Source organism: Nomascus leucogenys, chromosome 16 (assembly GCF_006542625.1).
Source record: "Nomascus leucogenys isolate Asia chromosome 16, Asia_NLE_v1, whole genome shotgun sequence".
NCBI lineage: Eukaryota > Metazoa > Chordata > Mammalia > Primates > Hylobatidae > Nomascus > Nomascus leucogenys.
The window spans coordinates 60,620,444-60,635,436 of NC_044396.1; positions in this window are offsets into that span (position 1 = coordinate 60,620,444).

The window sequence follows — 14,993 nt, forward strand, 5'->3', positions numbered from 1 at the left end:
ATGACTGAAAGAAGCAAATGATTTCGTGGAGATCTGCATGTTACTTTGTTTCTTACATTGTGATTGTGTGTGGCATTTTTTAAGTTGTCCCCTCTTCTGATTTATATGTTTTCCCCCATCTCCTATTCTATTTTTTTGGTGGGGGGCAGCAATATTCTCCCTAGATGCTATAGTAAAGAACTGAGTTACCCATGTTTGTTTTGTGTATTGAATATCTTTCTCTTAATAATTTTAAAATTAGTACAGAGAATTATACTATTATTTTCTTTCTCAGAAGCCAAGGTGAATTCACTTGATTTATATTGACTGCTTTCAACAGCTTTTTAAAAAAACTTATAATTCTTAAGAGAAGGGAGTGAAGGTGGGCCAGTGGTTTGTTGGTTTGTTTTGCTTTGTTTTGTTGTTGTTGTTGAGACTGAGTCTAGCTTTGTCACCCAGGCTGGAGTGTAAGTGGTATGATCTCACCTCACTGCAACCTCCACCTCCCAGGTTCAAGCAATTCTCCTGCCTCAGCCTCCTAAGTAGCTGGGATTACAGGCGCCCATCACCACACCCAGCTAATTTTTGTATTTTTAGTAGAGATGGGGTTTCACCATGTTGGTCAGGCTGGTCTTGAACACCTGACCTCACATGATCCACCTGCCTCAGCCTCCCAAAGTGCTGGGATTACAGGTGTGAGGCACTACACCCTGCTGGGCCTGTGGTCTTTAGAAAAAGAAATTATTTCTTTATCTATACACATATGTTCATATATGCGTCTCTCTCTATATATATGCATATTTGTATTTATTTAAGAACCCAATTGTAATAACCACAGTGGATACAGAAAGTAGGAACTTTGTATTATAGTGAGCATAGTAGAAGACAAGAATAATATAAATACTTTTATTTACTTATTTTTTAAATTATACTTTAAGTTCTAGGGTACATGTGCACAATGTGCAGGTTTGTTACATATGTATACATGTGCCATGTTGGTGTGCAGCACCCATTAACTTGTCATTTACATTAGGTATTCATCTTAATGCTATCCCTCCCTGCTCCCCGCACCCCACGACAGGCCCCAGTGTGTGATGTTCCCCGCCCCTGTGTCCAAGTGTTTTCATTGTTCAGTTCCCACCTATGAGTGAGAACTTGTGGTGTTTGGTTTTCTGTCCTTGGCGATAGTTTGCTCAGAATAATGGTTTCCAGCTTCATCCATGTCCCAACAAAAGACATGAACTCATCTTTTTTATGGCTGCATAGTACTCCATGGTGTATATGTGCTACATTTTCTTAATCCAGTCTATCACTGATGGACATTTGGGTTGGTTCCACATCTTTGCTATTGTGAATAGTGCCGCAATAAACATACGTGTGCATGTGTCTTAATATAAAGACTTTTATACAAATTGTTTTTTTAATATAAAAAACCGATTAATAATTAGATTTGGATGCCAATAAAAGTTAAATTAGAAGCATATTGCTATAAACCACTTGCAGCCACAAATAAATAGGTGAATTCCAATAGGGTCATTACATCTCTACTACTCCATATAAGAATGTGTAAACATTATAAGTAATAAGATTTGTATTCAAATCTTTAGAACCCTGAAAAATGTTTTCAGCTCAACAAACTGATGCCACCAACAATAAACTTGGAGACATTAATCTTGCAAATAAGTCACTACTGGGGAAACATCTATCTGCAATAGACCAAGTAATGGTGAGTATTTCCAAACCGACAGAATGGATTCATAACTGAAGAAATCTGAGCTTATGCATAACTAATTTGAGAGATATAATTAGGCAACTTAAATATTACATGAAAACATGGGTAAGAATTATGTGAAAATGTATGTGTATCTTTTGAAAACCATAGGTAAAAATGTGTACTATCAGCATCATATCTGTTTGAAATGAAATTGGAGGTCTCCAGAGTGGTAACAATAGCCAGTGATTTCAAGAGTTGTACTCAAATGACAGCTGATTTTGGATTTAGTTTCACTATACTGATGTACCTGTCATACGTAGTATGCCAGAGAACATAGGAGACAACACAGCCCCATTGACTGGCAATTTTCTAATAGCCCACTTACTCTGACCAAAACCAAACTGCACAGATAAATATGCCTCTAGTTCTTATGAGAGGAATAAAAGTTGGTTAGTTCCAAATAAAAGCATTGGGAAAGACTGTATAAGAATGTCTTACTAAAACAAACTTCAAATAGCACCACTGATATGATGATTTAAGGAAAGTAATAGCAGTTGGGACATAGACATGGTACCAAACAAATGGTTGCCTCTTAAGTGGTACCCAGGAGTCAGAGCTGTACTTAGAAACAGGCCCTGTGGTATCAGCTGGCTCTGGGGAGAGTAATCTGATGGTCACCTGGCAGATTTAACATTGCTGTCTTTTTATGTATGCAGAATTGTTCTCAAATATTAAGGGCAATGAAATACATATATTTGCAAAGGACTTCAATGCCTACACAAACACAGTCTTTCAAATATTAGAGAAGGAATTTCTGAAAATATAAACATTAAAGATGTAAAAATAGTTTAAAACAATATTCTTTTAATTTGGGGGTGTATACTGCTAAATATTTCATTGTTTTACTTTATTATTCTCTAAATAATAAAGATTTCCCCACAAGGAAATATTTACTAGTCTAAAAAGACTCATAATGAGGTATTTTGTGGCTTAAATTATGGCCTAATTTTGTTTAATGGCTTTGAATTTGTACTTAATTATTTTATCTTTTTTTTTTCTTTTTTTTTGAGTCTTGCTCTGTCGCCCAAGCTGGAGTATAGTGGCACAATCTCGACTCACTGCAACCTCTACCTCCCAGGTTCAAGTGATTCTCCCACCTCAGCCTCCCAAGTAGTAGCTGGGGTTACAGGCATGCAGTACCACACCTGGATAATTTTTAAATTTTTAGGAGAGATGGGGTTTCACCATGTTGGCCAGGCTGGTCTCAAACTCCTGACCTCAGGTAATCTGCTTGCCTCAGCCTCCCAGAGTGCTGGGATTACAGGGGTGAGCCACCATGCCCGGCCATGAATTTGTACTTAATTTTTTCTATTAACAAACCTCAAATGTCAGTGGACAAGTTTTCAATTCAAAGTTTTAACAGTCATTGATTAGAAATAGTAATAAAGTTTGATTTTTCAATTGGATAATTTTCCTCCTACAAGCTTGTAGAAGTGCGCCACCTAGAGTTTTAAATTTTTTAAATTATAGAAACTGCAGGCTGGTTTTTTCTTTTTCTTCTTTTTTTTGGTTTGTTATTGTAAACTAAAAGTAGCATATTTTAATCAAAATCAAGCCAAATATTATAATAATCGTGGAATTTTATCATAAATGTATTCTTGGTTTTTACATGTAACTTTCTCGAGATTGCTGTACAGGGGATAGAATTTTTTTTTTAATATTTCCAGATTAAACAATTCACCTGTATGCCCACATAAGATAGATAATAAATCATGCTCAGGAATTTTAAAGTCTGATTCAATGATATTAGGACTAATTTTAATATGTTATTATCTGTGCCAATTCAAATATATATAAATACTTGAAAGATATAAACAGAGCATTGTATATATGTATAAAAATACAGTCACAGTGTATGTTAACCTTGTTGTGTTCAATGGATTTTTAAAAAGTTTAGTTGCAGATGACATAGCCATTGAGTAAGCTTAAATACTGGAGATGCGAACATACCAGTAAGTAACGTTTTTCAAATGCTAATAAACTGTGGATGAAAATAACTTTTTATTTGGCTTCTTATGGTTTTCAAGTGGACATGATACATGCGTATTTCTTGGGAAAAAATCTAGAAAGAATTGGTTTTATAATTTATCCATAGACCTAAATATCTTTATTGAGAAGATAATGAATAAGATGTTGAAGCCTATAGGCTTCTTCAACTAGGCAGTGTCAGCAAGCATTGAGATGTTATAGTGATTATGATGGAGAAAGATATCATTGAAAAAAATGTAAAACTTTGTTTGGATTTAAAACCAAAGCTATTTGCAGAGGTAAACAGCCTTTATCTTATTCCTGCTTTAAAAGATTCTGTTCTCTTCTGGTTTTTATATCTGTTGATATGTAATGCTTGAAATTTTTACTTTTAGATGTTCAGACTTTAGAACAATTATAGGCAAAGGTTGTTTCCTGCAAGATGGCCCACGAGAAATCAGATTATCTGAGGAAGTACTGCTTTGATTTATTAGTGTCTCCTGAATTAATAATTTCTAAAAGCTAGAGGAAAAATTCCTGTACATGAGAGGAACTTGTCTTCAATTTCCTTTTCCCTACAACATCTAACATATATTGAGCCCACAGTGAATGCTTATGAATATTTGTTGATTTCATATTTTGTCTCCAAGCCAGCTAATGGTGAGGAGTGTCATTCAATTGCTAAACTTTAACACTCAAATTAGATTATCAGACTATGAATTTGGTTAGTAAAGTTGGAAAGCTGTTTGTGGTTTTGTTTTTTAATTGAATGTGGCCAATTTTATTTAAGGCTCAGCAGGAACTTTGTGATAGCAGTTATCTATTCCAGCAGTTCAGAATGAAAGACTTGGGAAATTTCTCAATCCATTAAGAATATGAAGCAGACAGAAAAATTACCCATTGGGTAACAGTAAATGTTGGTGTTAAACAAAAAACAAAAAATGTATTTTTCAGTTTTAAGGGATGCATAAATTTTATTTATAGTATAGCCTCAGGACTGAATATGCTGCCTAGAATGTCTTCCAGTTGCTATGGGGAGTTCTGTTATTTGTCAATGTAGGGTTTCCTACTTGGCAGCATTATGTATTTATGATGGCATCTGTGTTTTCTGGTTGTTGCATTTGCAGTGGAACTTGTATTTTGGCCAGTTGAAGAGAGAAGGGAAAAGAAAGCAAATTAAACTTGACTTCTTGGTAACGAAGCAGTAGCTTCTTGTTACTTGCATCATTATATTCCAAGAACACGAAATGCAACTGCAGTTGTGTGCCATACTTACTCTACATATACCTGACTACATTTGCAGTATAATAAAATTTTATGATAATGTTAAAACCCAAAAGTTAATTATGCTTTGTCAGTTTACATGGCATTTTTTCAAGTGGAATTTTAATATGGGAAATTCAACTATGTAGAATGATGTTTTTTGTTTTCTTTTTAGTTAAAGAAAAATTATCATCACCTATACCATTGTGTAAGTTTCATTAGAACAAGTGAAAATCTAAATGAACTAATTTAAAAATTGTTTCCCTTCAAATTTTATGAGAGAAACAGAATAAAAAGTAAACTCATAAATATCTGGTATTTCTTCTTAAAATTTTTTTCAGTATATGTTTTAGATTTCATTTTACTACACATTTAGCTCAAGCTTGTCTTCTAAATTCATCTGCATCTACTACATTGACCTATAATGCTTGATGATGTTTATAAAGATTATCTTCAGTCATCCTAAGAGTGCCTTTTTAATATTAAGGACATAGAAGCACCCTCTTAGTATTGGTTCTAAATATGAGGAATGAACTCCCAAATGCTCACATATTAAATTATATTCTCCATAATTTGTAGATTTGCAGATTATGTTCATTGTAATTTGTGTATTTCTTTTTATCTGTTGAATAACGTCAGTCTCAGAGGCAAAGTTTAGTTAAATATCTACTAACTTAATGTAAAGCATTGTATATGCTCTATGGTACACAATTATATTTCCTGGTTTCTGGAAGCTTATAAAATGAATATACCAGTGGTCCTGGTATGTACAAAACAGAAGGCTGCATGGAGACAAAAATCTAATACTTAGATCTTGCCTTCAAGGAGCTTGTGATTTAGTTTGTAGACAATGCATAAGAATGAAAATTACTTCAGTATAATCAGCCTATAGCTTTCCAGTAGGTCAGTATAAAAGTGATTTTTTTTTTTTTGAGATGGGGTCTTACTCTTTTTTTTTTTTTTTTTTTTTTTGAGATAGGGTCCAGTCAGGCTGGAGTGCAGTGGTGCAGTCTCAGCTTACTGCAACCTCTGCCTCCTGGGCTCACGCGATCCTCCCATCTCAGCCTCCTGAGTAACTGGGACTACAGGTGGGTGCCACCATGCTCAGCTAATTTTTGTATTTTTTTGTGGAAACGGGATTTTGCCATGTCACCCAGGCTGGAAGAGTGACTTTTAATTGCCTAGTGAATTAATATGTTTGTGATGTATATCTTCAGATGAAGATGCCACTAAAGATTGGAGGATTCTGTAAAGACAAGGGAGGAGAAGGGGCTTGGTCTTGATATTGAAAGTTGGATAGTATTTATTTATTTATTGAGACAGGGTCTTGCTCTGTCACCCAGGCTGGAGTGCAGTGGCCTGATCTCCCTTCACTGCAAGCTCCGCCTCCTGTGTCCAAGCGATTCTCCTGTCTCAGCCTCCCGAGTAGCTGGGACTACAGGCACGTGCCACCACGCCAGGCTAATTTTTTGGATTTTAGTAGAGACAGGGTTTCACCATGTTGCCCTGGCTGGTCTCGAACTCCTGAGCTCATGCAATCTTCCCATCTCTGCCTCACAAAGTGCCAGGATTACAGGCGTGAGCCACCACGCCTGGCCAAAAGTCAAGATAGTTTTAGATAGAGTGTTGGCATTCCCAGTAGAGGGAGCAACTTATGCATCAATCTTAAAGTTGAGAAAACAGTATGTTTTTTAAAATTTTGCTATTATTATACTTTGAGGGTACATGTGCACAGTGTGCAGGTTGGTTACGTATGTATACATGTGCCATGTTGGTGTGCTGCACCCATTAACTCATCATTTAGCATAAGGTATATCTCCTAATGCTATCCCTCCCCCCTCCCCCCACCCCACAACAGGCCCCAGAGTGTGATGTTCCCCTTCCTGTGTCCATGTGTTCTCGTTGTTCAATTCCCACCTGTGAGTGAGAACATGCAGTGTTTGGTTTTTTGTCCTTGCGATAGTTTGCTGAGAATGATGGTTTCCAGCTTCATCCATGTCCCTACAAAGGACATGAACTCATCCTTTTTTATGGCTGCATAGTGTTCCATGGTGTATATGTGCCACATTTTCTTAATCCAGTCTATCATTGTTGGACATCTGGGTTGGTTCCAAGTCTTTGCTATTGTGAATAGTGCTGTGATAAACATACATGTGCATATGTCTTTATAGCAGCATGATTTATAATCCTTTGGGTATATACCCAGTAATGGGATGGCTGAGTCAAATGGTATTTCTAGTTCTAGATCCCTGAGGAATCGCCACACTGACTTCCACAATGGTTGAACTAGTTTACAGTCCCACCAACAGTGTAAAAGTGTTCCTGTTTCTCCACATCCTCCCCAGCACCTGTTGTTTCCTGACTTTTTAATGATGGCCATTCTAACTGGTGTGAGATGGTATCTCATTGTGGTTTTGATTTGCATTTCTCTGATGGCCAGTGATGATGAGCATTTTTTCATGTGTTTTTTGGCTGCATAAATGTCTTCTTTTGAGAAGTGTCTGTTCATATCCTTCACCCACTTTTTGATGGGGTTGTTTTTTTCTTGTAAATTTGTTTGAGTTCATTGTAGATTCTGGATATTAGCCCTTTGTCAGATGAGTAGGTTGCAAAAATTTTCTCCCATTCTGTAGGTTGCCTATTCACTCTGATGGTAGTTTCTTTTGCTGTGCAGAAGCTCTTTAGTTTAATGAGATCCCATTTGTCAATTTTGGCTTTTGTTGCCATTGCTTTTGGTGTTTTAGACATGAAGTCCTTGCCCATGCCTATGTCCTCAATGGTATTGCCTAGGTTTCCTTCTAGGGTTTTTATGGTTTTAGGTCTAACATTTAAGTCTTTAATCCATCTTGAATTAATTTTTGTATAAGGTATAAGGAAGGGATCCAGTTTCAGCTTTCTACATATGGCTAGCCAGTTTTCCCAGCACCATTTATTGAATAGGGAATCCTTTCCCCATTGCTTGTTTTTGTCAGGTTTGTCAAAGATCAGATAGTTGTAGATATGTGGCATTATTTCTGAGGGCTCTGTTCTGTTCCATTGGTCTATATCTCTGTTTTGGTACCAGTACCATGCTGTTTTGGTTACTGTAGCCTTGTAGTATACTTTGAAGTCAGGTAGCGTGATGCTTCCCGCTTTGTTCTTTTGGCTTAGGATTGACTTGGCAATGCCAGCTCTTTTTTGGTTCCATGTGAACTTTAAAGTCGTTTTTTCCAATTCTGTGAAGAAAGTCATTGGTAGCTTGATGGGGATGGCATTGAATCTAGAAATTACCTTGGGCAGTATGGCCATTTTCACGATATTGATTCTTCCTATCCATGAGCATGGAATGTTCTTCCATTTGTTTGTATCCTCTTTTATTTCATTGAGCAGTGGTTTGTAGTTCTCCTTGAAGAGGTCCTTCACATCCCTTGTAAGTTGGATTCCTAGGTATTTTATTCTCTTTGAAGCAATTGTGAATGGGAGTTCACTCATGATTTTGCTCTGTTTGTCTGTTATTGGTGTATAAGAATGCTTGTGATTTTTTTACATTGATTTTGTATCCTGAGACTTTGCTGAAGTTGCTTATGAGCTTAAGGAGATTTTAGGCTCAGACAATGGGGTTTTTTAGATATACAATCATGTCATCTGCAAACAGGGACAATTTGACTTCCTCTTTTCCTAATTGAATGCCCTCTATTTCCTTCTCCTGCCTGATTGCCCTGGCCAGAACTTCCAGCACTATGTTGAATAGGAGTGGTGAGAGAGGGCATCCCTGTCTTGTGCCAGTTTTCAAAGGGAATGCTTCCAGTTTTTGTCCATTCAGTATGATACTGGCTGCGGGTTTGTCATAGATAGCTCTTATTATTTTGAGATACATCCCATCAATACCTAATTTATTGAGAGTTTTTAGCATGAAGGGTTGTTGAATTTTGTCAAAGGCCTTTTCTGCATCTATTGAGATAATCACGTGGTTTTTGTCTTTGGTTCTGTTTATATGCTGGATTACATTTATTGATTTTCGTATGTTGAACCAGCCTTGCAATCCCAAGGATGAAGCCCACTTGATCATGGTGGATAAGCTTTTTGATATGTTGCTGGATTCAGTTTGCCAGTATTTTATTGAGGATGTTTGCATCAATGTTCATCAAGGATATTGGTCTAAAATTGTCTTTTTTTTGTTGTGTCTCTGCCAGGCTTTGGTATCAGGATGATGCTGGCCTCATAAAATGAGGGAGGATTCCCTCTTTTTCTATTGATTGGAATAGTTTCAGAAGGAATGGTACCAGCTCCTCCTTGTACCTCTGGTAGAATTCAGCTGTGAATACATCTGATCCTGGACTTCTTTTGGTTGGTAAGCTATTAATTATTGCCTCAATTTCAGAGCCTGTTATTGGTCTATTCAGAGATTCAACTTCTTCCTGGTTTAGTCTTGGGAGGGTGTATGTGTCAAGGAATTTATCCATTTCTTCTAGTTTTTTTAGTTTATTTGCATAGAGGTGTTTATAGTATTCTCTGATGGTGGTTTGTATCTCTGTGCGATCGGTGGTGATATCCCCTTTGTTATTTTTTATTGCGTCTATTTGATTCTTCTCTCTTTTATTCTTTATTAGTCTTGCTAGCGGTCTATCAATTTTGTTGATCTTTTCAAAAAACCAGCTCCTGGTTTCATTGATTTTTTGAAGGGTTTTTTGAGTCTCTATTTCCTTCAGTTCTGCTCTAATCTTAGTTATTTCTTGCCTTCTGATAGCTTTTGAATGTGTTTGCTCTTGCTTCTCTAGTTCTTTTAATTGTGATGTTAGGGTGTCAATTTTAGATCTTTCCTGCTTTCTCTTGTGGGCATTTAGTGTTATAAATTTCCCTCTACACACTGCTTTGAATGTGTCCCAGAGATTCTGGTATGTTGTGTCTTTGTTCTCTTTGGTTTCAAAGAACATCTTTATTTCTGCCTTCATTTCGTTACGTAGCCAGTAGTCATTCAGGAGCAGGTTGTTCAGTTTCCATGTAGTTGAGCGGTTTTGAGGGAGTTTCTTAATCCTGAGTTCTAGTTTGATTGCACTGTGGTCTGAGAGACAGTTTGTTATAATTTCTGTTCTTTTACATTTGCTGACAGTTTGTTATAATTTCTGTTCTTTTACATTTGCTGAGGAGAACTTTACTTCCAACTATGTGGTCAGTTTTGGAGTAGGTGTGGTGTGGTGCTGAAAAGAATGTATATTCTGTTGATTTGGGGTGGACAGTTCTGTAGATGTCTATTAGGTCCGCTTGGTGCAGAGCTGAGTTCAATTCCTGGGTATCCTTGTTAACTTTCTGTCTCGTTGATCTGTCTAATGTTGACGGTGGGGTGTTAAAATCTCCCATTATTATTGTGTGGGAGTCTAAGTCTCTTTGTAGGTCACTAAGGACTTGCTTTATGAATCTGGGTGCTCCCGTATTGGGTGTGTATATATTTAGGATAGTTAGTTCTTTTTGTTGAATTGATCCCTTTACCATTATGTAATGGCCTTCTTTGTCTCTTTTGATCTTTGTTGGTTTAAAGTCTGTTTTATCCAAGAGTAGGATTGCAATCCCTGCCTTTTTTTGTTTTCCATTTGCTTGGTAGATCTTCCTCTATCCCTTTATTTTGAGTCTATGTGTGTCTCTGCACGTGAGATGTGTTTCCTGAATACCGCATACTGATGGGTCTTGACTCCTTATCCAATTTTCCAGTGTGTGTCTTTTAATTGGAGCATTTAGCCCATTTACATTTAAAGTTAATATTGTTATGTGTGAATTTGATCCTGTTATTATGATGTTAGCTGGTTATTTTGCTCGTTAGTTGATGCAGTTTCTTCCTAGCCTCGGTGGTCTTTACAATTTGGCATGTTTTTGCAGTGGCTGGTACCAGTTGTTGCTTTCTATATTTAGTGCTTCCTTCAGGAGCTCTTTTAGGGCAGGCCTGGTGGTGACAAAATCTCTCATCATTTATTTGTCTGTAAAGTATTTTATTTCTCCTTCACTTATGAAGCTTAGTTTGGCTGGATATGAAATTCTGGGTTGAAAATTCTTTTCTTTAAGAATGTTGAATATTGGCCCCCACTCTCTTCTGGCTTGTAGAGTTTCTGCCGAGAGATCCGCTGTTAGTCTGATGGGCTTCCCTTTGTGGGTAACCCGACCTTTCTCTCTGGCTGCCCTTAACATTTTTTCCTTCATTTCAACTTTGGTGAATCTGACAATTATGTGTCTTGCAGTTGCTCTTCTCAAGGAGTATCTTTGTGGCATTCTCTGTATTTCCTGAATCTGAATGTTGGCCTGCCTTGCTAGATTGGGGAAGTTCTCCTGGATAATATCCTGCAGAGTGTTTTCCAACTTGTTTCCTTTCTTCCCCATCACTTTCAGGTACACCAATCAGATGTAGATTTGGTCTTTTCACATAGTCCCATATTTCTTGGAGGCTTTGTTCGTTTCTTTTTATTCTTTTTTCTCTAAACTTCTTTTCTTGCTTCATTTCATTCATTTCATCTTCCATTGCTGATACCCTTTCTTCCAGTTGATTGCATTGGCTGCTGAGGCTTGTGCATTCATCACGTAGTTCTCATGCCATGGTTTTTAGCTCCATCAGGTCCTTTAAGGACTTCTCTGCGTTGATTATTCTAGTTATCCATTCGTCTAATTTTTTTTCAAGGTTTTTAACTTCTTTGCCATTGGTTCAAACTTCCTCCTTTAGCTCGGAGTAGTTTGATCTTCTGAAGCCTTCTTCTCTCAACTCACCAAAGTCATTCTCAGTCCAGCTTTGTTCCGTTGCTGGTGAGGAGCTGCATTCCTTTGGTGGAGGAGAGGCGCTGTGATTTTTAGAGTTTCCAGTGTTTTTGCTCTGTTTTTTCCCCCATCTTTGTGGTTTTATCTACCTTTGATCTTTGATGATGGTGACGTACAGATGGGTTTTTGGTGTGGATGTCCTTTCTGTTTGTTTGTTTTCCTTCTAACAGTCAGGACCCTCAGCTGCAGGTCTGTTGGAGTTTGCTGGAGGTCCACTCCAGACCCTGCTGGGTATCAGCAGCAGTGGCTGCAGAACAGTGGACATTGGTGAACCGCAAATGCTGCTGCCTGATTGTTCCTCTGGAAGTTTTGTTTGAGAGGAGTACCCAGCCGTGTGAGGTGTGAGTCCGCCCCTACCAGGGGGTGCCTCCCAGTTAGGCTACTCAGGGGGTCAGGTACCCACTTGAGGAGGAAGTCTGCCCGTTCTCAGATTTCAGGCTGGGTGATGGGAGAACCACTACTCTCTTCAAAGCTGTCAGACAGAGACATTTAAGTCTGCAGGGGTTACTGCTGCCTTTTGTTTGTCTGTGCCCTGCCCCCAGAGGTGGAGCCTACAGAGGCAGGCAGGCCTCCTTGAGCTGTGGTGTGCTCCACCCAGTTGGAGCTTCCTGGCCGCTTTGTTTACCTACTCAAGCCTGGGCAATGGTGGGCGCCCCTCCCCCAGCCTCGCTGCTGCCTTGCAGTTTGTTCTCAGACTGCTGTGCTAGCAATGAGTGAGGCTCCATGGGCATAGGACCCTCTGAGCCAGGTGCGGGATATAATCTGGTGTGCCGTTTGTTAAGCTCGTTGGAAAAGTGCAGTATTAGAGTGGGATTGACCCGATTTTCCAGGTGCCATCTGTCTCCCCTTTCTTTGACCAGGAAAGGGAATTTCCTACTCCCTTGCACTTCCTGGGGGAGGCAATGCCTCGCCCTGCATCAGCTCACACAGTGCGCTGCACCCACTGTCCTGCACCCACTGTGTGGCACTCCCCAGTGAGATGAACCTGGTACCTCAGTTGGAAATGGAGAAATCACCCGTCTTCTGCGTTGCTCATGCTGGGAGCTGTACACCGGAGCTGTTCCTATTCGGCCATCTTGGCTCCACCTCCCAAGAGAACAATATTTTTTAGAGGCACAGTGAGTAGATTTTTCTTACTAGGATGGAGAATTTTAAAAAGCAAGTAGAGAGAAGGAAGGGTGGGAGGTATTACTATATTAGAACAAATATTTATCTAGCACTTTACAATTTATAGGAGATTTCTATATAATTCCCATTTAATCTAAATACCTGTGATCCAGTATTTTTATTAATCCTATGTAAAAAATAAATATAGCACTGAAGCAATTGGGAATTATTGTTATAAAATATAAATGAGAAAAACGTAAATTTAACCTTTGATTAGCTAAAGAGAAAAATATAACAAAAATTAGGGTGAGGGTAGGTACAAGGTAGAGTGTGATAATTTAATCTTTCATTGCAAAGAGACTGATTAAAGTTAAAACACATCGTTTCAAAAGTGACATCAAAGATTCTTAACATTTTTTTCTCAGCCTTAGGGAGATGCTTTATTTAGCAACCATATCTTCTGTGGAGGTGAAACTTTATCTGAATTTCAGTATTGTTTTCCATTTATTTTTGAATTTTATTTTTACAATAATCATGATTATTCAATTTTCCTTAAATTATATCTGCTCATCTGAGGTTTCCTTTTACAAACTATGTATTTGTAAAGATGTTTAATAAAAGTTGGCAATGGCTATATTTGGGTGATGGGATATTTGTAGATTGTTAGGGTTTTTTTCTTGGCACTTTTTAGTGTACTTTCTAAACTGAATATGCATCATTTTTTCCTAAAACAATAAAGGCATTATTCTTAAAATACGAACTTCATGCAACTGATATTCTGAGGAATATACTTTGGGGATCACTGACATTTATCATTATTTCCCAAGCTTTTTGGATGAATGATCTCTTTCACAATAATGTATGACCCTGCCAAATAAAAATTATTTTCCAATTTTTATATGGCATGTAATAAAGTGATTTAGGAAAAAAGTTTTTATAATTATTATACTTTATTAAACATTAAATCATATTGGGTATTGTCACTATAGTTTATCTTATTAATATCGTTTTCCGGGGGGGGGAGTACAGGAAATATTGATAATATTGATACACTTTTAAAGAATTATAATCAGGCAAATTAAACTAATGGGTCCGAGGAAGATCATTTTGAGGCAAATTTGCACATTTATCCTATTTCTACCCCTCATTATCATATAATTCAACATTTTCTCATATTTCTTCAGTCAGGACACAAATTATGTCTTAAGCGACCAGAAATAGATGATTTAAAATGAAGTAATGATATGAAGTCGTGACCAGCAGTGCTTCCTTTCTTTGATTTCTGATGATTACTGTTATTTTCACTGTGCTTCCACTCCCAGGCTCTCCAAATACTCCATTTGAGATGAACATTTTAAAAATAATTTTTATTTACATTAAAAAGTAAGTACTGAAACAGATACTATTATTAACTTTAACATCGTGATCCCCTAGGAGAACTTTGTGAGCCCTTAAGGATTACTATTTGGAAAATGCCTAAATACGGGCTGATGAAGGCATTGGCTTCCATTTAATTCTTAAGGAAAAGAAAGAATGTAGAGAGAGAAGAGCAGGTTAAGGGGCTAAAGTATCAGGCTTCTTATCCCAGCATTTTGGGAGGCCGAGGCTGGTGGATCACCTCAGGTCAGGAGTTCGAGACCAGCCTGACTAACATGGTGAAACCTTATTTCTACTAAAACTACAAAAATTAGCCGGGCATGGTGGCCGGCGCCTGTAATCCCGGCTACTCGGGAGGCTGAGGCAGGAGAATCTCCTGAAGCCAGGAGGTGGAGGTTACAGCGAGCCAAGATTGCACCAGTGAACTCCAGCCTGGGCGACAGAGCAAGACTCCATCTCAAAAAAAAAAAAAAGTTGGAAGCAGAAGTAAAAAACATGGTAAAGAATGAGAACTAAATAAATATAATTGAGAGGTCGGCATTAGATGTGGCAGGGAGAACAAGCAAATGAGATTTCAGAGATCACTGGAATTGGCAGAGGCCTTGAAGGGTAGAGTCTAGCATACAGAAGATGTAAAGCCACATTCTGTGAAGGTAAGTAGATGTGTTTACCTCTTTCGCACTGTACTGGTGCATTATGGGGTAAATGTTGTGTATTACTTTTCCTCGTATTGCCTAGCACAGAGTTTTGC